This window comes from Myotis brandtii, unplaced genomic scaffold, assembly GCF_000412655.1.
Source record: "Myotis brandtii unplaced genomic scaffold, ASM41265v1 scaffold303, whole genome shotgun sequence".
NCBI lineage: Eukaryota > Metazoa > Chordata > Mammalia > Chiroptera > Vespertilionidae > Myotis > Myotis brandtii.
In genome coordinates, this window is record NW_005361573.1 from 882338 (window position 1) to 896367 (window position 14030).

The window sequence follows — 14030 nt, forward strand, 5'->3', positions numbered from 1 at the left end:
GAAGGAATTAAGTAAAAAAAAACAACAAACCCAAAACTCATAGACACAGACAACAGTATGGTGATTACCAGAGGGAGGGGCGAAGGGGGAGGTAGGAAAAGGTAAAGGAGGAGAAATGGTGATGGAAGAAGAAAATTTGGCCTCAAAAGAAATTTCAATCGTTGTACTGTTGATATTTGGCTCTGTTGACGAATGAGTTTGCCGACCACTGGCTTAAACCGATCGACTCTATTGTGCAGTGACTGATGGGAAGCCAACTACCTATCTTGAAAAGCTGCATTTAAGTGTGGCCAGCACAGTGGAACATCTGCTTCTTTCAACTTTGAATCCCCAGCCCCTAGGACATTGCAGGCACTCAGCGATGGGTGAGTGAATATATGAGTGAGCGCGTGAATGAACAGATGAAGAGTAGCTTTCCTTCCCCTACTTTCTCCGTTTCCCAACTCAGTCATCTCTTGATGACCTCCATGTCCAAATGAAGCCACAGAAGATGGTGTATCTGGAACAAATTAGGACATAGTTTGGACCCTGTTAAGAGCTACTGAGGAAATAAGTGGATCCGGGCCAGGTACAAGCTGTCTATATCCAAAAATACTCCTCACCGCATCTCCAGGCTCCCTTGGGTTAGGGTGGACCCCACATGACTGACGTTGCTTTTGTTGTTGCTGCTGCTATTGTTTCCAATGAACTCTTCCTGGTATTGAGATGATTTTGGAAGCCTTGTTTATCAATACAGTTAACGGCGGCCATTGGTGTCCAGAATAAATAGTCAAGCTGGTTTTGGAAGTGGAACCACCAAAAACTTCAGCCAGAGAAAACAGCATGGGCAGTGTTGGGCCCTAATCATTGGCATTTCAGTGGTCACTATCCAACATGGGGCTGCTCCGGGTTTTTTTCCCCCTCACATTAAACCCACAGTAGGAGGGGGAGGGTGGATGCCTTGACCACATTCCAGCAGTAAATTAGGATTTCTCTGGGAGTTCATGCTGGAGGCTACTCATCAAAACCCCACTGGAATAAGACTTACAGTGTCCTTGTGGCAATCTGCCAATCCACAGACTCACTGTGACCGGAGACAACCAGAGGAAGGGGCTGAAACCTCAGTTTCTCCATCCGTGAGGCGAGGACCCTTGGTGAATTGCTAAGCCTTAGACCAGTGATGGCGAACCTATGACACGCGTGTCAGAGGTGACACGCGAACTCATTTTTTGGGTTGATTTTTCTTTGTTAAATGGCATTTAAATATATAAAATAAATATCAAAAATATAAGTCTTTGTTTTACTATGGTTGCAAATATCAAAAAATTTCTGTATGTGACACGGCACCAGAGTTAAGTTAGGGTTTTTCAAAATGCTGACACGCCGAGCGCAAAAGGTTTGCCATCACTGCCTTAGACAGTGATGTTGGGTAGGTGATGGAATAATCTGACAGTCGTGCCATGAGGTTTGACATTTGTGGTAGCGGTACAATTTGCTCATGAATCTTTTTCCTTTCTCCATCCTTACTATAGTTCACTGTGGGGGACATGTACCCTCCTACCCCAGTGCTATTGGGCTGAATCACGTGACTTGCTTTGGCTAATGGGATTTGATGAAGTAAATGTGGGCCAGTTCTGAGCTCAAGCCTGAAATGGCATCTGTGTTTTCACTCATTCATCTTGAAATTTGTTTCCTGCCTTTAGAAGGGCATATCCTGAGTGGCTCACTGGTCCCCAAATGAAAGACAAGGGGAGCAGGCTTAAGCCCAAACCTGCAGAGCCATCCCCAATGATCCATGGAACTATGAGAAAAATAAGTGCTCTTGTATATCGCACGAATTGTTGGCATCATTGCATCATTATTGCGGCAAAGGCTGACTCATATAGAAGCCTGATCACGAACAATAATACAAATAGCCAATAATAAACATATTGGGTATTTACTATATGGCAGGCTAATCGTGCCATCATAATGACCGCATAATACAGGAATCATTGTCCCCATTTTATAGATGAGAAAACTCAGGCTCTAGAAATTAGGGGACTGGCCCAAGGTCGCACAACCAGAAAGCTGCAGAGCTGGGATTTGAATGGCCCCAAAGGCTGGGCTGGCCCCATCTTCTCTGCCCACCCAATCGAACGGTCAACAATGAAGAGTCGTTCTTTCAGGGCACAAGAACAGGGTTCTGCCATCTGAGCACAGGTGTGAAGTAGGAGCCTTTTCAGGAATGCCCCTCTCAGAGACCCAGGGGAGCCCTCCCCAAACTGGAAACTCTGGAAGGCCTGGAGTGGTCCCAGGTGGATGCGCCCTGGTCACCTGGACAAGCCCACGAATTTCCCAAGGACAGAGACTGTCCCTTGCTCATTTTATAGCAATTCCCAGGCCAACATGCAGCATCACGTGGGGCTCTGGGTACACAATCTATTTGGAAATCATGCCTTTAACATTGTAGAGCACTTTTCATTTTATAAAGAGCTTGCCTGTGGGCTCCACGGTGGAGTCCTGGACCCCTACTTTTCAGCCCTGTGACTGTGGAAAGGTGCTCATCTGTCTGAGACCTGCCTGATCATATCGTTGGAGGATTCTAGAAAATCATCCATGAAAAGCAACTAGCGGAGCACCTGGCTCATAGTCGGCACTCAAGAAACGCAATGTATTCATAGGATTGTTGCTGTCATCGGTTCCCCTGGATTCTGAGATAATAGATGACGATGACTCCAGATTCTAGGAGTCAGGAAACCTTTTCTCTGCGGGTCAGAAAGTAAATATTGTAAGCTTTGTGGGTCAGATGGTGTCTGTTGCACAACTCAACTCTCTTGTAGAGTGAAAGCAGCCATAGACGATGTGTAATGATTAAGTGCGGCTGTGTGACAATAAACCTTTATTTATATAAATGGGCAGCGGCCCAGATTTGGACGATGGGCTGTAGTTTGCTGATGTCTGCTCTGGGAAATTAGAGGATACGAGAGATGGAACATCTACTACACCTATTCAGGGCTGCAGTTCTTCAACGTGGATCTCAGGCTGCAAAGGGAGACATAGGGCAGGGGAGGGAGCATTCTCACTTAAAAAAAAATTTATTGATTGATTTGAGAGAGAGGTGGGGGAGGGACGGTGAGAGAGAGAGAGAGAGAGAGAAAGAGACATCGGTATGTTGTTGCACTTATTCATGCATTCATTGGTTGATTCTTGTATGTGCCCTGACCGGGGACTGAACCTGCAACCTTGGCGTATTGGGACGATGCTCTAACCAACTGAGCTACCCGGCCAGGGCAGAGGGAGCATTCTTGACTTGCCAAGTGGAGGAAGTCATCAGAATGCATCAAAGCCTGGGCTCTGGATTAAGAGGCGTGTGGGTCCAGAGCCCAGCTCTATCACTTGCTGTGTGCGACTAAGGGCCAGGGCTCCCTCCTCCGTTCCACCTCCATCTCCCCATTTACAAAATGGCAACAATGACAACCCTCGTTTCACAGGCTCTGGAGACGATACAGCACATCGGGTGATTAGCTCCCTGGCCAGAATTTGTAGGAACGTCTTCAAAATGCTGAAGGGAGCATTACCTAGAGCCTGGGCAGCGGGAAGGGAAAAAATCGAAATGAAAAATGCTGACCTTCTATTAGCTTCCAGTACATGGGATTTCTCAGCAAGACCTTGTAAACCGCTTAACTTTCAGCGAGGCTGACACTCGGGGGATGATAAGCTCGGTGTTGCTCACAGCCAAGAAGCTTTTTCTAACAGGACACGGAGGGGCTCAGTGAGGCAACCACACACCTCTAATCTCACCCAAACAGGTGCAGGCAGAGAATGGGGTCGCGGCACCTCTGAACTCCAAGGTCCAACCTCCCCCAGGGGACTGGGCACCTGGGTCCCTACAGTGTGGCCTGAGATGCCGGAAGCCCCTCCGTGGGGACTGTGCGCCTGATGACCGGCAACGGAAGGAAATTCAGGGGGGAACACACAGGTTAACACCGGCCGGCAGGAGGATTAAAAAGGATTTAAGAGGGTAAAGAGGAAGGAATGCTGATGTATTGGATATTTCCATACTTGCTACGCCAGGTCCCCCTCCCCCGATTCCATGAAGCTTTTTAAAAATTCATGAGGCTTTTGTTTCTCTGGTTATTTATTTGGGTCCCCAGGCTACACTCATGAAAAAAAGCTTCCCATTGTGGGCGAGTCCAGAGGGTATGGTCTCATTTGTACAGTTCAGGCTAATAAATTCCACAATGTCAACGTGTTCAGGCACTAATGCCCCACGGCGATCGCAGGCCCTACCAAGGAGGGGTGTCCAGAGTAAGAGAGGAAATGGTCCTGCTTCACCCCTCTCGTCTTTGTTTCCTTCCTTTCTGTTTCTGAGGGGCTACCTGGTGCCAGGCACTGGAGACATCCAGATGAAAAGGCCACTACAAGGTCACAGCCAGGTGGGAGAATTCTAAGGCAATGTGACAGATGCTAGAACAAAGGCAGGGCAGGCATCCTCAGTCAGCATTCAGGAAGCACCTGCTGTATACTCACAGCCACGCTGGGGACCAAAAAAGGGTAGGCAGACGCTTCAGGACAAACCACTACGCCACACCGCCCCTCTACCCCGTGCCTTTCATGCCCCCATTTAAATTAGACCCATGAGTCACCCCTAAAAGAGCTGGTCTGAAAAAGGTAATAATTTTACCTAGGAAAAGGGTCAAACCACTACGCACACCGCCCCTCTACTCTGTGCCTCATGCCCCCATTTAAATTGGACCCATGAGCCACCCCCAAAAGAGCTGGTCTGAAAAAGGTAATAATTTTACCTAGAAAGTTAAAAAAAAACACCCAACAACTAGCAACTACCTAATGACCAACAATAGGGGCCGGTTATGTAAATAGGGTTACTTAGTGGCATATTATGCATGCAGCCATTAAGGTAATAGGATGGAGGTTGTGCAGCAACATGGAGAAATGCTTACAAAGTAACACTGGGAGTAGAAGGTGAAAACCCTGTATTTCACCAAATGAGAAAGAAATTTCCCAAGGACCTGGCTGTCCAGGAGAGCGGAACCTGGACGGGAGTGTCCTGGGGACTGGCTTAGCTCTCTCCACACTGGGTCTGGACACGGAGGACAGGGACTGTGATATATACAAGAATAGACAGAGGTCTATTTATGATCAGCTCCTAGTCCCACTGCCTGGTGGTGAGTACATAATAAACGTAAGAATAAAAAAGACGCCTATGCCACTCACCCCTGCACGCTGGGGGCAGAGCATCGCATCTTGCACACAGTGGCTGAGAGATCGGCATTGGAACATGGAGGGAGGGCTTGGGGGAGCAAGAAGAAAAGACGGGAGGCGAGAGAGGAGAAAAGGAAGAAATTGAGAGGAAGGAGGAAACAGAAAGAAAACAAGCAGGTGGAAAGGATGGGAAGGAGGGAGATGGACGATTCTGCCTCAGTCTAATTCACTTACATTTGTCCAAGAAAAACCGCCAGGATCCAGCCAGGAGCCTACAGCTTGCACAGCTAAACCCCTTAAAAAGCCATTGTCCTCAGGGGACCCGAAGCCAGAGCTCCCGGAAGCAGTAGCCTGCACACCCCTGGGACAGCCTGGGGCCCGAGGCAGGCTCATGAAATGAGCCAGGACGGGTAAGGGCTGGCCCCTCTCGGTCAGCACCCCATCTGTGACCAGTTATAGACGGTCGACTCCCAAATCAAACCTGGATCCACCTCTGGGGGCACTGACAGAAAGCGGGGATTTATTTTACTGAAGGTTTAGGGGAGCCAGAGGATGGAAACTGTAAAACATATCTGTGAACAAAGCTTCCTATCACTCCTTTTCCATGTCTCCATCTTCCCCAGATTCCCATCTCTTTTGGCAGCTGCCACGCCTCTCCTTCCTCCCTCCCTGCCGGCTTTCTCTGGTCAAGCTTATTTTCTCTGCACCTTGGTTCTCCAAACCCCCTCAACTTGCACCCCCCCCCCCAACCCCAGAGATCAATACCAAGCCCCAGCAATTAGCCACGCCCACCCCTGTCCAGCTTCTCGGAGCTGCCCCTAACATCTTCCCCGGGAGTCCCAAGTCCTTGAAACATTCTTTCCATCTCGCATCACACTGGAATGTGGTTAGTGACATAACTCTTTGGGTCTAAATTCCGACTTAATCTTTGCAAGCTGGGTGACCTCAACAAGTGACGCCATCCCTGGGGACCTGTTTTTGCCTCTATAAATTGAGGATAATATAAACACACGCTCACTAACATGGCGGTGTTAAATGAGATGATGCCAAACGCTGCTTGGTGGAGAGCGTGCAGTCACCGTGAGCCATCAGCGCTGTTACCTATCTGCTGGAAAACTCCGTGAGGTCCCTCAGGCGAGGACGATGGTTCCTATTTTGATCTGAACAAACCAAGGACCAAAGTGGCGAGTTGACTGGTCCGGGGCTGCACAGGACAAGCAGCCAGGCCGGAGGTCAAGTCCATTCCTGGAGCCCAGAGCCTTGGGATTTCAGCCCCAGCTCCTGAGGTCAAGGCCTCGGAAAGCAGGGACTGGGGAGCTGGGCCCCCATAGCTTGGACGCTAACTAAGCATTCCGCGAGGATGAGGTCCTCCCTCCTGGCTTCGGCTTTCAGAGCCTCAACATTAAATGACGGTGAGGCATGACATGGGACTGTGCGCCCCTGACAATTACACTGCTTCCAGGCATGGCTCCAGAGAGTCCATTCTGCTGTCCTCAGCAGAGTCTGGAGTGACCGGCTCTCGTCCCTCTGCTGGAGACACGACGTTCGGTGCCCTCGTGAGCCGTCTGTCACAGCGGCCACTCAGGGACTTCCTATGTCGTTTCTAGTTGGCCGTGTGGTGCCTCTCTTTGGAGCGTTGTCATCCCTCCGCTAAAGCACGGAACTGAGGTTGTCACCAGACACCCAGCGAGCTGCCAGGGTTCCGTCCCCTCTCCCTGCCATGGTCACACTTGGTATTTCACAGTGCAGTGCGGCGTTTAGGGAATTCTGGGTTAGACAGGTGTAGTTAGACAGGTGTGGGTACAAAGCCTGGATGTGCTACTTACTGACTCTGTGTAACAATCCGCATCTATTTTTATTTATTTATTTATTTTGGTTAACTCTCACCCAAGGATATATTTCCATTGATTTTTTAGGGAGAGTGGGAGAAAGAGGGAAAGACAGAGAGAAACATCGATGTGAGAGAAACACATCAATTGGTTGCCTCCTGCACACGACCTAACCAGGGCCCAGGCCAGGGAGGAGCCTGCAACCAAGGTACGTGCCCTTGACTAGAATCGAACCCAGGACCCTTTGGTCTGTAGGCCGGCTTGCTATCCACTGAGCCAAACTGGCTAGGGCACAATCCGTATCTATATTAAGCTACATAGGAATTCATGCTGACATCCCCAGCTCTAATCCATTACAGCATGGATCACCCAGCCTCCTTCCTCCTCTTGCTTATCTGTAAACTCCCACACGCACAGTGAGAAACCCGGCTCCCACCATGAGCCTTGCATTTACTTAATTCTTCAATTCTGATCCATGTGGGCGGCAGTATCAGAACTGGTAACCGGTATCCGATGGAAACAACTTCATCAACTAGAGGGCGGGGCTATATGAGTTGTTTTGCCTTTAGTCTTACAGACTCCACCCATTTCCAAAGCGACTTGGGTCAGCACCTGTCCCTGCCACCCCCTTCAGTGTGGTTGTTTCATACATTTGTGTTACAATTAGATTCCTCCTCACAGTCTTCCTTCCTTCCTGGGATCCCTGACCTCCTAAATGATTTTTTTTTAAATTGCATTCAGGAAAGATGAATTTTTAAATTTTTTTTTAAATTGCATTTGTGCAGAAAAGTTCTATGGGTTTTGACAAACGCATAATATCTTGTACCCATCGTGACAATATGATGCAGAACAATTTTATTGCCTTAAAAAATCCCCAATGATCCACCTATTCACTCCTCCACCCTCTCCCCACACCCCTAGGCATCCACTGCTCATTTTACTATCTTGCTTATCTGTAAACTCCCACTCGCACAGTGAGAAACCCGGCTCCCACCATGAGCCTTGCATTTACTTAATTCTTCAATTCTGATCCATGTGGATGGAGGTATCAGAACTGGTAACCGGTATCCAATGGAAACAACTTCATCAACTAGAGGACAGGGCTGGTATGCAGTTGTTTTTGCCTTTAGTCTGACAGACTCCACCCATTTCCAAAGCGACTTGGGTCAGCAGCTTGCTATCCACTGAGCCAAACTGGCTAGGGCACAATCCGTATCTATATTAAGCTACATAGGAATTCATGCTGACATCCCCAGCTCTAATCCATTACAGCATGGATCACCCAGCCTCCTTCCTCCTCTTGCTTATCTGTAAACTCCCACTCGCACAGTGAGAAACCCGGCTCCCACCATGAGCCTTGCATTTACTTAATTCTTCAATTCTGATCCATGTGGATGGAGGTATCAGAACTGGTAACCGGTATCCAATGGAAACAACTTCATCAACTAGAGGACAGGGCTGGTATGCAGTTGTTTTTGCCTTTAGTCTGACAGACTCCACCCATTTCCAAAGCGACTTGGGTCAGCACCTGTCCCTGCCACCCCCTTCAGTGTGGTCGTTTCATACATTTGTGTTACAATTAGATTCCTCCTCACAGTTTTCCTTCCTTCCTGGGATCCCTGACCTCCTAAATGATTTTTTTTTAAATTGCATTCAGGAAAGATGAATTTTTAAATTTTTTTTTAAATTGCATTTGTGCAGAAAAGTTCTATGGGTTTTGACAAACGCATAATATCTTGTACCCATCGTGACAATATGATGCAGAACAATTTTATTGCCTTAAAAAATCCCCAATGATCCACCTATTCACTCCTCCACCCTCTCCCCACACCCCTAGGCATCCACTGCTCATTTTACTATCGCTATCTGTTTGCCTTTCCCAGAATGGGCAACCATGTTTTTAAGTGCGCATTCTTAGTATTGTGGAGGGTGTGAAGAAATTGGCATTCTAAATACTGCATGCTGAAGTCTGCCCAAGTTCCTTTTAAAAATGTGAAAAATATTGCCTATCTTTTACCTTTTGATCCAGAAAATTCTGCTCCTAAAAGTTCACCAAAAGGAAATTTAAATGAGTGCAAAGATTTGCCGGGAGGAAGTTTATGGCAGCATTTTTTATCATACTGAAATAATCCATCCATCCAATATACACACAGAGATTTGCTTCTAAATACTGCACGCTGAAGTCTGCCCAAGTTCCTTTTAAAAAAAGTGAAAAATGTTGCCTATCTTTTATCTTTTGATCCAGAAAATTCTGCTCCTAAAAGTTCATCAAAAGGAAATTTAAATGAGTGCAAAGATTTGCCAGGAGGAAGTTTATGGCAGCATTTTTTATCATACTGAAATAATCCATCCATCCAATATACACACAGAGATTTGTCATCTCCTTGTTGCATTATGTAATGATCACAATTACACATGTGAATACATTTATGAAAGACACAGTCTCTACCTACTTGGATGTATTTTCTATTGATGCCTCCGGGAAAGAATTGGGACAGAAGTCCCTGGAAAGGGGATGAGAACAGCATTTACTGAGGGTCCACTAAGCGTCAAGTCGTTCTATGAAAATGTTACCCTGTCACATCCTTTCAACTCTGCATGAAGGGTAACTTCATGCCCGTTTTTCAGGCGAGGGGACTCAGAGGCAGTGACATTGTGTGCCCTGCCTGAGTCTACACAGCTGGTAAATGGCAGAGCTGGCCTGTGGAGGGGAAGGAGTGGGCTGCCCACGGCTTCGGGACTGGGCTTACCTGTGTTAGTGCCTCGATCTCGCAGCCGTCTCCTAAGGAAGGAACTGCTACCAATCCCATCTGACAGGTGAAGAAACTTGAGTTTCAGAGCAGAACGCCCCTTCTGAGGTCAGCGATTCCATCTTCATGCGAGCTTGTCAAGGTCAACTGGATTTCACGGCAGCATGGCCCCAGTGAAAGCAGACAACGGACTTGGGGCCTCGCGGGCTTGCCCAGTGCCCCGAATTCCTTCATTACGCTCTCCTTGGAGTCAAGGCAGGCTGACTCCGGTGAAAATGCACGTCGTACCTGGAAGGGATAACAGAGAAAGCCAGTATCAGCTTGGAACAAAGCCAGGCCACACTCTGTCCAAATTCTACTCTCAATCTCTTCCGGTTTCTTTCTAGTAAGTTAAAAATGTGTGTTTGTTTGTTTGTTTATTTATTTATTTATTGCAAATAAATCACGTTCATTGTAGAAATTTTGGAGATGCAGTGAGGCAAAGAAAACAAAAAACAAAAAAGCAAAACCCTAACCGGTTTGGCTCAGTGGATAGAGCGTCGGCCTGCGGATTGAAAGGTCCCAGGTTCGATTCCAGTCAAGGGCATGTACCTTGGTTGCGGGCACATCCCCAGTAGGATGTGTGCAGGAGGCAGCTGATCGATGTTTCTCTCTCATTGATGTTTCTAACTCTCTATCCCTCTCCCTTCCTCTCTGTAAAAAATCAATAAAATATATTTTTTAAAAAAAAGGAAAAAAGAAGAAAGAAAATAATTGCCCGAAATCTCCCTGAGGCAACCATTTCTTCCCATTACATCTAGTAGTGGTACAGTAATAGTCCCCCCCTTAGTTGAGGGGGCTATGTTCCAAGACCCCTAGTGGATGCCTGGAACCGTGGATAGTACTGAACACTATATATTCTGTTTATGATAGAGTTTACAGCTTCTCTTTGGCCATAACTTATATCCGAGTTGCCAGCATCACTACTCTAGGGCTTTGGGGCCATTATTAAGTACAATAGGGGTGACTTGAACACAGGCACTGTGATGCCGAGACAGTCAATCTGATAACCAAGATGGCTACTAAGAGACTAACAGGTGAGTAGTATACACAGCATGGAGGCACTGGACAAAGGGATGGTTTGTGTCCCGAACAGGATGGAGCAAAACATGCTACTCAGAACAGCATGCCATTTAAAATTTATGAATTGTTTATTTCTGGAATTTTCCATAAATGTTTTGGGATCGAGGTTGACTCTGGATAACTGAAACCGTGGAAAGCAAAACCATGGTAAGGTGGAACCACTGTCCTCAAGTGTTGCTCTGGGAAACGATACTTGCCTCCCTCTCCACCCAACTACCTAGAAGCTGACTCTACCCTCAGGCTGGTGGGGAGGAAGGAGCATGGGATCCAGAAATGGCCAATCAGAGCATCTGGTCCTGGTCACAGTGATTGGCTCATGGAAGGGAGCACAGCCAAGCCCAGCCAATTAGAGCTCTGCCCAGAACTTTCCCTGGAATCACTGGGACAGAGGCCTTCTTTTCCTTGTTTTAAGCTACAAAGAGGCTGGAGCAGAGAGTGGCCATCCTTGCCCCAGTCTGTGGAGAGCTTGCCTGAGAATGAAGCCAACTCCACAGAGGAAAGGAGAGCTGAGGCATGTGGAGAAATAAATTTCTGACAGTTTCTGAGCACCTGGATCCAACTATACCTGAAGCCAGCCCTTGAACACCTTTCAGTTATTGAACAGAACCATGTATAATTGCTAGTATTTGACAGTTTTTGACCTAAAACAATGACAACTTCATATCATCCAACTTAATAGCTGAGACAACATATTCCTTTCCCTACTCCAAAAAGTTTAAGTTTCTGACTCATATACCCATCACCCAAAGAAAATCAACATTCACATTTCTGTGTCTCCTCTTCTACTTATTTTTCTGTGTGTATATGTTTGTATAATATAAACATAACAAATTTATGACGTTTTAATTTAAATTATCTGTGTAATTAGTTGTCTAATTTCTGCCTTTCTCTTTGGATGGAAAGTTTCAGGAGAACAATGTTTTACTCCAGCCAAACTGTGTCCGGACCATCGCAGGCTCTCAATAAATGTTTGTTGACTATATCAATATGTGCATACATTAAAAGGGAGAATCCAGTGTGAAAGAATGATTTAGGGAAAAGTCAATCTGCAGCCAGGCATACAGCTACTCTATAAAGATGAGATATACTGTCCCATTAGAGGAGGGCCCAGGTGCATAGCAAACAATGTAAGCACCTACATTAAAGTATAAACGGGAAGCTAGTGGAACCAGGCAGGTTAGATAGAACACTGCCTTGCTAATAAAAATATGTTGTTCAACTCATCAGCCTTTTAGAAATGTGGCCATGGAGCTGGGGTGGGGCGAGCACAGAAAAGAAATCCAACAGCAAGATTCATGGTTTGAAACCCATAGAAAGAGGTTCAGCAGAGGGTATTTTATGAATTTTCTGAGTGCTCAGAGCTCAGACTGCAGGCCTGTGACTCATGACTGCTTCCTCAAGGTGGTATTTGGCAAAATGCAGGGCCAGAAAGGAAAGGCAATCAATGAAGCAATCCATTGAGCTACTACCATTATTAGCTCAGACTGCAGGCCTGTGGCTCATGACTGCTTCCTCAAGGTGGTATATGGCAAAATGCAGGGGCAGAAAGGAAAGGCAATCAATCCCCGGTGAGGTTGAAGCGGACCCGGTGAGGTTGAAACGGCCCCGGTGAGGCTGGGACGTCATAGACTCAACAGAAAATGTCTGTTGTTGTTTCTCCTGCTGCTGTTATTATAACCATCATCAATATTCACAACAACAGTAAGAGGGGCCGGTGGGTATTGCTAGGCAAGGCACTCAGAAGTTCTGGTGCATTGTCTCATTATCTCTTACAACACCCAATGAGACAGGTACTATTAGGTACCCATTTTACAGATGAGAAAGCTGAGGCTCAGAGTGGTAAAGCCGCTTGCCCACGGGCACATAGCTGGTAAGTAGCAGAGCTAGGACTAGGACCCTTCCAACTCTTGATGATCTAATCGACACTCCCCCCCGCCCCACCTCGTTGTTCAAGTGAGGACAATGAGGTTCAGCCACCACAGTTCTGAAGTGGAGAAGATGCCAAGTAGCTGTTAGGACCTTTACACGGTTACAAGTAAATGTTGACCTTCTGGCTTTTCATAAACGATCTTAGGCAGAAGATAGGGAGGGGCCTGATGCAGCAGGACTCCGGTGGGATCCATCAGAAGATACTTGCTGACATTTGCATCACATGATGGTCCTAATTGGGAGGGCAGCTGGGGGCAGTCCACTGCAGAGAAATTCCACTTGGGCCCACATGAGGACGCTCAACACCACACAGTCTGTGGTGGCAGCACACTGGGGCCCTCTAGTGTCTGCCCCTAAATAAATTTGAGTAAACCATGATGGACACACCAGGGAGAACCTAGATATACAGTAGGCATGACAACACATGTGGATCTTAAAATCACAGTGCAGGAAGAAAACAATAAACAGGATAAAACCCACAGCACAGTGCCATTTAGGTAAATGGAAAACGCATGCACACCAAGCATGTTTTACAGGAATAAATACAAATAAAAAGACATCAAACAGATTAGACTGGCTGCCTGTGTGGTGTGTATCGGGTGGGGGAGGGGATGAGAGTGGGGCATGAGGATCAATGGGAATGAATGAATGAATGAACATGGGTGACACTTACAGACAGTAGTGTGAATGTGCCATATGCTACAAACCTCAGCACCCCAGCTTCCAAAAAATAAACACAACCCAAAACAAAAAACACTCTGTTAGGCTCTTGAGCAAAATAACATCCTGGCAGAAGAAATCCAGTATTTTTTTTTTCAACACCTACTGTGTATCAGGCACTGTGCTCTGGGTGTTACATCATCTGCTCTTCAATGGATGTGGCCGGGAAGTGTTGTTTGTTTCACAGATGGGTCAAGTAGAGCAGAGAGGTGAGGCAACCCCTGCCGGGCTGGTGGCTAGAGGATTGTGGTTATCGCCTGGGTTGTTCCAAACCAAAGCTTCCAGACGGCGCCAGGGAGTCCACACTCGCAGCAGGTCTATTTTCTGGGAAGGAGTAGAAAGACATCCTTAGATGATAGTAAGAAAAATTGTGGCAATTCTATAGAATGGCCCCATTCTTGTAAAATATGTGTGTCGTGTGACTGCAGAGAAAACAGGCTGGAAGGATCTGTGTCCAGGTGCTCGCAAAGGTTTCCTGGGAGCGGGGGGGGGGGGG